Raw genomic sequence first — 9577 nt, forward strand, 5'->3', positions numbered from 1 at the left:
TTTTTTAAATTATGGTCATGAATATAAATGTGATAAAACTTAGACTAAGCGGTATGGAGCTCGTCCCTGGCCCGTCCTCCCGCCGCCGCCCCAAAAAGACCACCCCCAGCCCCGTCGTCATCCCTCCCTCCGTCCAAAACGTCCGCCCACAGCCGAAGTCGACGCCCCTTTCTCCTCTCTCCTTCTCTCACATATACCTATACATACATATATGTATATAAAGAGGTTCATCCCCCACCCCCTAGGTCCATCACCCTCAAGCCCTTCCTACGTGGCGGTGACGGCCCATCCTCTTGAGGATTGGGGCTCTCTATACCCTCTAGTCTTATAGTAGATTCATATTAAACACATCATTTACAATTACTTTAATTAATTCGCATGACAGCTTATCAAGTTAAGGTAATAGTAATGATGGGGAAGATATTTTGAGAGATGATATATTTTGCTTGAGAAATTGTTAATCAAATCGTGGAACAATCAAATCGAATCGGAACTAGAAATAAGTTAATTATGTAGTTTATGTAATTCCAACTCGAGAAATTTAGTTTACTATATTACGTGATTTAGTCGTAGTTTAATCTAAACAGTGTAAATTTAATAGAAGCTTGTTAAAATAAATAATGGTTTTTATGAATAAGCTAAGACCATATGTAATGGGGCTTTATAAGGGCATGAAAGATTTTGATAATGCCCTTACACCATTACTCATGGGCATTATAGGGGCATGAAGAGTAAGGAGCATTTCTATAAGACCATAGGTAATGGTTAATGCCCACTAAGGGGCATTTTTCACCACATCATCATCATAATGCCCTTTTAAAAAAGGTGTAATGGTTAATGCCCATTTCATTTATTACTTTCCATTATTTTTCTTCTCTTTGGGCATTATTATAGAAATGCCCCTCACTCTTCATGCCCCTATAATGCCCATGAGTAATGGTGTAAGGGCATTATCAAAATCTTTCATGCCCTTATAAAGCCCCATTACATATGGTCTAATAATGCCAAAGAGAAGAAAAATAATGGAAAGTAATAAATGAAATGGGCATTAACCATTACACCTTTTTTAAAAGGGCATTATGATGATGATGTGGTGAAAAATGCCCCTTAGTGGGCATTAACCATTACCTATGATCTAATGGTTGGGACATGATTTGCAACGTAGGAACATGATTAACATTGACCGAATCACTAATTGCATGATTAACTTTTTATCTAGATCGATATGATTCTTTTATTATCTGACTTTTGTTCAATTAAAAGTAATTGCAAATTCTGTAGTAAGATATGTCTAAAATGAACTTATTAATAAAAAATCTATATTAAATATTTGCATTTCGAAACAAAAAAAAAAGTAATAATAAATAAATATTATACCCTTATCACGCGTGTGTATATTCGGTTTTTTTCTTAAAACACGTGTGTATTCATGATTGTCAAAATAAAAATTAAATCTTCTATTCTAAAAGGGTGTTTCGGGGCCATGGCTAGGGGTGCAAACGAGTCGAGCTACTCGAGCTCGGCTCGAAAAAAAGCTTGAACGAGCCGAGCTTAAACGAGCTCGAGCTCGAGCCCGAGCCTAAAAAACAAGCTCGTTTAGTAAACGAGCCCGAGCTTCGCTTATCGAGCTCGAGCCGACTCGCGAGCCTAAACGAGCTTTCTGTTTATATATTTTTTATTAATATATTAAACATATATTTATATAATAATAATTACCATTTATATAAATATAAAAAAATAACTTAATTATATGTATAATAATAATTATAATTAATATAAATTAATTAATAAATACTAAACGAGCCGAGCTCGAGCTTGAAAAATTACCTTCGAGCCGAGCTCGAGCTTTAGAAATAAAGCTCGAATCGAGCCGAGCTCGAACTCGAGCTTTCATATGTTAAACGAGCTCGAGCTCGAGCCTGGTCGAGCTCGGGCTCGCATCGGCTCGTTTGCACCCCTAGCCATGGCTACACCGATTTCGTCTTGTTTTTTGAAGGAACTATTTTTGCCCAAAGATTTTAATTTCTAAAAGTAAGTTTTACAATATAATTATACTAAAAAATATATAGATTTTGCATGTTAGTTAAAACAACCCTTATAATACCTAAAACATTATATATATAATAATGAGGTTCATTGGGGATTGGGGAACACTAAAAAAAGCGTAGAACCGGATAACATTTTTAACAATTTAAATTAACATGTTAAAAATCAATATTTTTAAATTTTTTTCGTCCCTTTTCTTTATATATACTTTTAGAAGCATTTTTAATAAAAAAAATTCAAAAACTAACAATATAAAAAAAGTTAAAAAAAGGCTTAATTTTTTTTTACAAAAATGATTTTTTTTATTGGAATAGCTTCTACCCAATTTTATAACGAAAAGCCCTGAAATTTTTTTAAAAAAAAATTGATTTTTAACATGTTAAGTTAATTTTATAAGATATTTTTTTAAATTGTTTTTTAAACATTTTTTTATATTTTTTCGTTTTTGATTTTTTATTAAAAATGTTTCTACATGTATTTATAAGAAAAAGCGCCGAATTTTTTTTTTAGAAAAAGTTGATTTTTAACATGTTAAGTTGAATTTTTAAAAGTGTTCCCCGGTTTCCCACTTTTTTAGTGTTCCCCAATGAACTTTCCCCTATATATATATTTTGTTGATAAATGACGATAAATAGTAACTTTATTTTTATAATAATATATAACTTTTTATTATTTTTTATTTAATACATTATAATAGTTTATTATTATATTTATTTTTAACAACATATTTTTAAGTTTTTTTAAAGAGTAAATTACAAAAATCGTCCTTTATGTTGACACCAAATTGCAAACTATGTCATTTGTCTTTAAAAAATACAAAAAACGTACTCGATGTATGCAAACTCTTGCACGCTATGTCGTTTAGCCCTAACTTAGTTTATTTTCATGATTAAATAAAGGTATATTGGTAATTTTACTAATTTATTTAAAATATCTCCCATAAATAAAACAAAAAGAACATTTTGAAAAATAAAAAAATATAAAAAAGAATAAATCGGATACCCATCATAACTCTCTCCTCTTTCTCTCTCTTAACTCTCTATCTCCCTTCCTCTACCTGATTAGCACCGCCATAACCAGCCCACAACCTGCTACCAACCTCCTCCCTCTACCTAAATAGCACCGCCACAACCAGCCCCTAACCTGCCACCAACCTCCTCCCTCTACCTGAATACCACGGTGACGGTCTCGGCCCAAAGGTTACAACATTTCACCCGGGTCGACTCTCCGGCGACTGATGGTTTCAACCACGGCGACGGTCTCGGCCCAAACACGCCTCGTTTCACCAGATCTGGAATGAGGTGGCTTTCAGATAGGACATAAACGGCGCCACAATGGTAGGGTGGTTCGAATTGAAGGCAAGTTAGGTGACGGGGTGGCAGAGTTTGGAAGTGACGGCGGCGGTGGTGAGTTCCGTGATATCTCAAAGACATTAACCTAATTTCTTGGATATTTAAACATTTAATGAGAGAATTCTTGGTAATTTAAGGTTAAATTTATGAAATCTGGACAAAATTTGAAAACATTCACCTTCCTGTGCTGCTTCTGGACTAAATCATTAAGGTATTGCATCCCTTTTTGGATAGAATCTAAAACCATTAACAAAGATTTATTGAACATGTCTGTATGTTGTTTATTGAACCTTTAAATTCTGTGTTGCCTTCAGAATTTGTTGATTAAACGTGTGTGGAATAAGTTCTGGCTAAGGTTGTTTATGGTGGTGGTGGTGGCGGCGAGAAGATGAAGTTAGAGAGAGAGAGAGGGAGAGAGAGAGAGAGAGAGAGTTCTTTTTTTGTTTTATTTATTTGTGATATTTGAGTAAACTGCCATTTTGGTCCTTGTGGTTTGAACAGTTTTGTCATTTTAGTCCAAATCTCAAACTTTTTAAATCTGGGTCATTGTGGTTTGCATTTTGTTGCCATTTTAGTCCAAATCTCAAAAACTCTCATTTTTTACTGTTCTAACATGTCTTTTTTGTCTTTTTGTGCAGGGGTAGTTTTGTCCATCTAATTTTAATATAACATATTAATAATTAATAAACCCCAAAATTAATATACCATAAACATCTGCATCTGCATATACCATTGCAGACTAGAGAATTCTCAGATAGACCACCACCTGCCACACCCCTTTCGCAGCACCACCCCAACCACCACCTTCCACCACCCTCTTGCACCAACACCACCACTTGCCGCCACCCTCTCGCACCACCAACCCCACACAAACTTTTAACAAATTCATAGATCAGATAAATCACATAAATCACCACCGGAAGACAGGAGACAACTGATAAAAGAGAGAGAGAGAGAGAGAAAGCCACCGGAAGACAGGTGATAACCTAAATCGCTGCATAAATCAGATAAAAGAGAGAGAGAAAACCCTAACCATCTCACTATTCCCGACCAATCAACACCAACTTGTTCCCGATCAATCACCACCACCACATCGGTAACTTTCAACCCAGCAGCCCTCAAGGGCGCCGCCGTCTCAATCACAGACGTCCCACTGGTCACCAAATCCTCGACAATCAGACACGTCTGGTCGGGAAGAAAGACCCCTTCGATGGCTTTTCCGGTGTCGTAGGTTTTGATCTCTTTGTGGCACATTAACATGGGGGTGTTGGTGGTGGTGGAGATGACGGTGGCGATGGGTAAGGCGGTGTAGGGGACGCCGCATAAGAGGTCGAAGGTGGTGGTTTTAGGAAGGGTGGAGATGTGGTGAGGAGGTAGTGGTGGCGGTGGTGAGAAGGGAGGAGGAGGTGACGGTGATGGAGATCTCTGCATTTGTGGAATTAGGGTTTGGGTTTTTGCTCTGCATCTGGGGAAGATGACAACTGATTTATTTATTTGGGGGTTTTTTAATTAAGAAAATGTTTTAATGAAATGTATTTGGACAAAACTACCCCTGCACAAAAAGACAAAAAAGGCATGTTGAAACAGTAAAAAATGAGAGTTTTTGAGATTTGGACTAAAATGGCAACAAAATGCAAACCACAGGGACCCAGATTTAAAAAGTTTGAGATTTGGACTAAAATGGCAAAACTGCCCAAACTACAGGGACCAAAATGGCAGTTTACTCGTGATATTTTAAACAAATTAGTAAAATTACCAATATACCCTGATTTACCCATGAAAATAAACTGAGTTAGGGCTAAAGGACATAATGTGCAAGGGTTTGCATACATCGAATACGTTTTTTGTACTTTTTAAAGATAAAGGACATAGTTTGCAATCTGGTATCAACATAAAGGACGATTTTTGTAATTTACTCTTTTTTAAACTATATATTTCCTTTACCATTTCTATATCTTTTTTTTTTAAACATATATTAATTATCGATTAATTTGATATTACTTTAATAATTTACGTTTGTTTTTTTTTTTTTTTTTTTTTTGAGTTAAATGCTTGGTTGGTTCCTGTGGTTTGCAAAAATTGCAGAGTTGGTCCTAGTGATTTACTAATTATACGCGTGGTACCAAAACTTGTCAAAATGAACTCGGTTGGTCCCCAGCCCTAACATCAGTTAAATATCCCTGTTAAAACACCGCATGTGCTTGACATGTGAGGGTAATTTGGTCCTTTCAGTCTAGCCCATTATAAAAAGAGTTAAATACCTGGTAGGTCCCACCTCACCCCCTTCTTCTTCTTCCCCAAACCACCACCACCATCTCATCTCCTCCACCGACATTGCCACCACTCCACTGCATACCCTGTTACCTACTGCCCCTAACGCCGAAGCTTGAGCCCGAAGGCGTAATGGAAATATTTCCGATGCGGTTTTCGATTAGCACAATCGCTACTAAAATAAATGCGGTTTTCGTCACCCCAACAGTCACTGCTGCAACCAAGAGTCCTGACTTTTCTTCAATTCCCGCGGTCTGGAGAATCTTGGGACTGTAGTATACAGTCGCGTCGATTCTAGTGATTTGTTAGAAACACTGGATTCCGAATCCGGTGTAACAACCCGACTTTTTGAAGTCAAAGTCAAAGTCAAAGGAAGAAAAGATTGCTAAACGCAACGCAACGCAACGCTCAACGCACGAAACGAAAAGTTGGAAACCAACTCACTCGAGCCATCCGATCAAAGGACCATTCGATCGAATGGTCATCCGACCGGATGACCATCCGATTGAATGGCCATCTCGAAAGGCCCTCCGACCTAACTACTCAGCACTGCCTCTTCTCCTCTTCACTTATAAATACCCCACCTGTCACATCACTGTTCATGATGTGACAGCTCCCTCTGACCAGCACGCTCCCAGTCTCTTTTCTCTCGATTTCTCGCGATTCTTGTAAGTTTTCACTCCGAATCTTGTACTTCTATCATCTACACACACTTTCTCATCAAACTCACCATTAAATCACAACTTTTAACCATGAAATCACCTGATTTTCGGGCCGTTCAATGATAACGTCATCATGGGTTCGTATGAACTTCGGAGGATGACTTCATTCCAACAAGAACGGTCCGAATCAAAAAGATTTCTACATGATTTTACACGAATCTAAGCATAATCAAAGTGTTTCAACTTTTCTTCAAACATTCTTCACTTTTCACTCAAAGTCGTTAGAATCTTGGCTCATTCGGGTGTCCTACTCATTCTCTGGTAGAGAACCGAGTTGAGAATGGATTTCTATCAAAGAGACAGCCGATTCACGGGTTGAACATGAAACTCCATCAAGAACAGTTACTGATTGAACGTGGTGATTCCCATCCGATCGGATGACTTGGACTTGGTGTGGTTTCCATTGTTTGACACGTTGTCACACCGTCTTGGTCAAACCACAACTTTCTAACTCAACAGTTTTTGCAAGTTTCAGAAAAAATGAACAGTTGCTCGATTGAATAGCCATCCGATCGGACGACCACCCGATCGAACGGCTATTCGACCTAGTGACTTGGAATTTCAATACTTAAACAATTTGCAAAACTTCAAAGAATATCAGTTTAAACGAATAGTCATCCAACCGAACGGTCATCCGTCTGGATGACCATCCGACCGGATGACTGGACAAATAGTGATATTTCACATCTTTTAAAGTTCTACAACGAAAACTTCAAAGTTCAAGCAATACACAAACACATCTCTCCCAAACGAACGACCCTCCGACCGAATGGTCATCCGTCCGGACGGTCATCCGACCGAACCACCATCCGTCCCTCATCTCACTCGACACTGTTTAACGCACCGTTCAACGCTTACACTATCGTTCTCTGATCAGGCTAACTCTCCAGCACTCCCTTCAATCCAAGCTTGTGTTATTTATTTAACACGAACTGTGAGTATACTCGATCCCTTTTTGCTTAACGCACTTTTGGGTGTTACGTACGTTACTTATATCAAAATCACATCACCACACAACGCAACTACTTTTATACACTAACCGCTCTGCATGTTATACGTGTCATTCGATGAATGCTTGTATGTTATGTTTACACAGTGATTGTTGCCTGACACCTTAGCAACGATAGTACTATAGTTTGGACTCAGCACCTGTCGTGGACAGGGGTTGTTAAGGGTATTTCTTCACGTGTCACATGGGTGATATGTGTTGCGCATTCTACAACTCGCAGTCATGTCTGTGCATATTTTATTGTCGATAGCTTACATGCTTCACAATTCTACGTGTTACATGCTGGTTATGCGTAAATCGCTTTCACTACTATTATACTATTAAACTTGTATGCTCACGTTTGCACTATGTGTATTGACCTATATTAATGTATGTGACATGTGTTTAGGATGCTTGCTATGTTGCTGAATTTCTGTGGAATCAAGCTAGGGGAGTCTAGGAACAACCTAAATAATTTATGAGTTGTCGGAACAATTTTTGTCTTTGAGAAACTATGTCTGTAATAACTATTTTGCTTGATATATGGGACATGATGTTAAATATTTGGTAATTATAGTTGTTATGGATTCTCCTGGACAATCTGTTTCGATCAGTGCCTCACCCCGATGTTTCCGCCTTCGGTTAGGGTGTGACATCCGGTGATCAACATTCTTCTTAGTGAAGGAGATGGACTCAGTAACTCCTTCCAAACAACTTTCTCTTCTTGAGTCTCTCTGGCTTCGGCTCCTCACTACGCCAAAATAGGGATACAGCCACACATAAAAAGTGTGATTATATGTCTTTCGCCACACATATTTTTTTCAGGTCAAGTGTGACCAAAGCTCGAGTCATCGTAGGTATCATACAGCCACACACACTTTTTAGTGGCCGTAGAACTTAAAAGTGTGGCTAAATGGTACCAACATTTTTTTATTAAAATGTAGCATTTCCTCCATTATGTGTGGCTAAAGGATAGCAAAGGCCACATGTATTTGCTTTAAGTGTGATCGTTATGATTATATAGTCACATGAATTACTAAAAATGTTTGTTTTAGCCACATCAATTAAAAAAAGGTGTGGCAAAAATGGTTATTGTAATCAAGAATTTTGTCCATTAAGTGTGGCTAAAGGGTAGCAACGGCAACATGAATAACTGTAAGTGTGGTCGTTTCTATTATATAGTCACATGAATTTACTGTAAGTGTGGTTGTTTATATTATATAGACACACAAACAGAAAACAAAGTGACTAAGGTGTGGCTTATAATTATTTGTAGCCACACGGAGTTTTGTAATTTTAAGTGTGGCTATTGTCTAACCTTTGGTCACATATATTTTTTTTCCTATGACTTTTTCTATCGTTCTGTCACACAAATAAGAAACAAAGTGACTATGATATGGCTAATGGTTATTTATAGTCACACGAAATTTTGTAATTTTAAATGTGACTAAAGAGTATCATAGGTCATATTAATTTACTGTAAGTGTGACTGTTTCCATTATATAGTAACACGAAATTTTGTTATTTTTAAATGTGACTAAAGAATAGCAACAGTCACACTAATTTAATGTAAGTGTGACCGATTCTATTATATACTCACATGAATTGTAAGTGTCAGTGTGGCTATTATCTAACCTTTGGTCACACATCTTTTCCCATAATATTTCCTATCATTTCGTCACACAAAAAGAACAAAGTCACGATGGCGTGACAAATCTTTATGTAAAGCCACATGAAAATTTTAAATGTGCCTGTTATCTAACTTTGGTCACACATATTGTTCTATGTGATCATATTCATGTAAAATAAAATTACCCATTTTATTTACATTTTTTGTAAAATAAAAACTACAGTAAACATCAACAAATCTAGAAAATCTAAAACCAAATGATATTAACCAAAAATCCATATGTAAGTTTTTAATGGAAATACTAAAGACACGATTCTAACCGAAACCTATCTACAAAAGTTGCAAACAAAAATGACTACACAAAATAGGAACTATTTCTAGGTGGTTTTCTTCAAGTCGATATACTCTCTGCTTTAGGACTATAACTTGCATCCATGAGCTGTTAGGAAGAATTGCTATAGTAAGTGTATCCTGAAAAAAAAACATTGTAGCAAACTGTAAGAGCAATATAAGGGTTGAGAAAAGTTGTAATCTTACTTGCTGAAGTAAAAGCTCGAGAAGGACGAGC

General features: G+C 37.0%; 1 long non-coding RNA gene across 1 annotated transcript; it reads left to right on the forward strand.

Annotated features, from left to right (window-relative positions):
- The first annotated feature begins 3046 nt into the window (after nucleotides 1-3046).
- On the forward strand, nucleotides 3047-3855 carry LOC110872162. The gene is made up of 3 exons (XR_002554225.2): nucleotides 3047-3452; nucleotides 3536-3609; nucleotides 3713-3855. It is a non-coding gene; the product is annotated as an uncharacterized LOC110872162 (long non-coding RNA).
- The last annotated feature ends 5722 nt before the right edge of the window (nucleotides 3856-9577 follow it).

The sequence above is a fragment of the Helianthus annuus genome, chromosome 13 (genome assembly GCF_002127325.2).
Source record: "Helianthus annuus cultivar XRQ/B chromosome 13, HanXRQr2.0-SUNRISE, whole genome shotgun sequence".
In the NCBI taxonomy this organism is placed as follows: domain Eukaryota; kingdom Viridiplantae; phylum Streptophyta; class Magnoliopsida; order Asterales; family Asteraceae; genus Helianthus; species Helianthus annuus.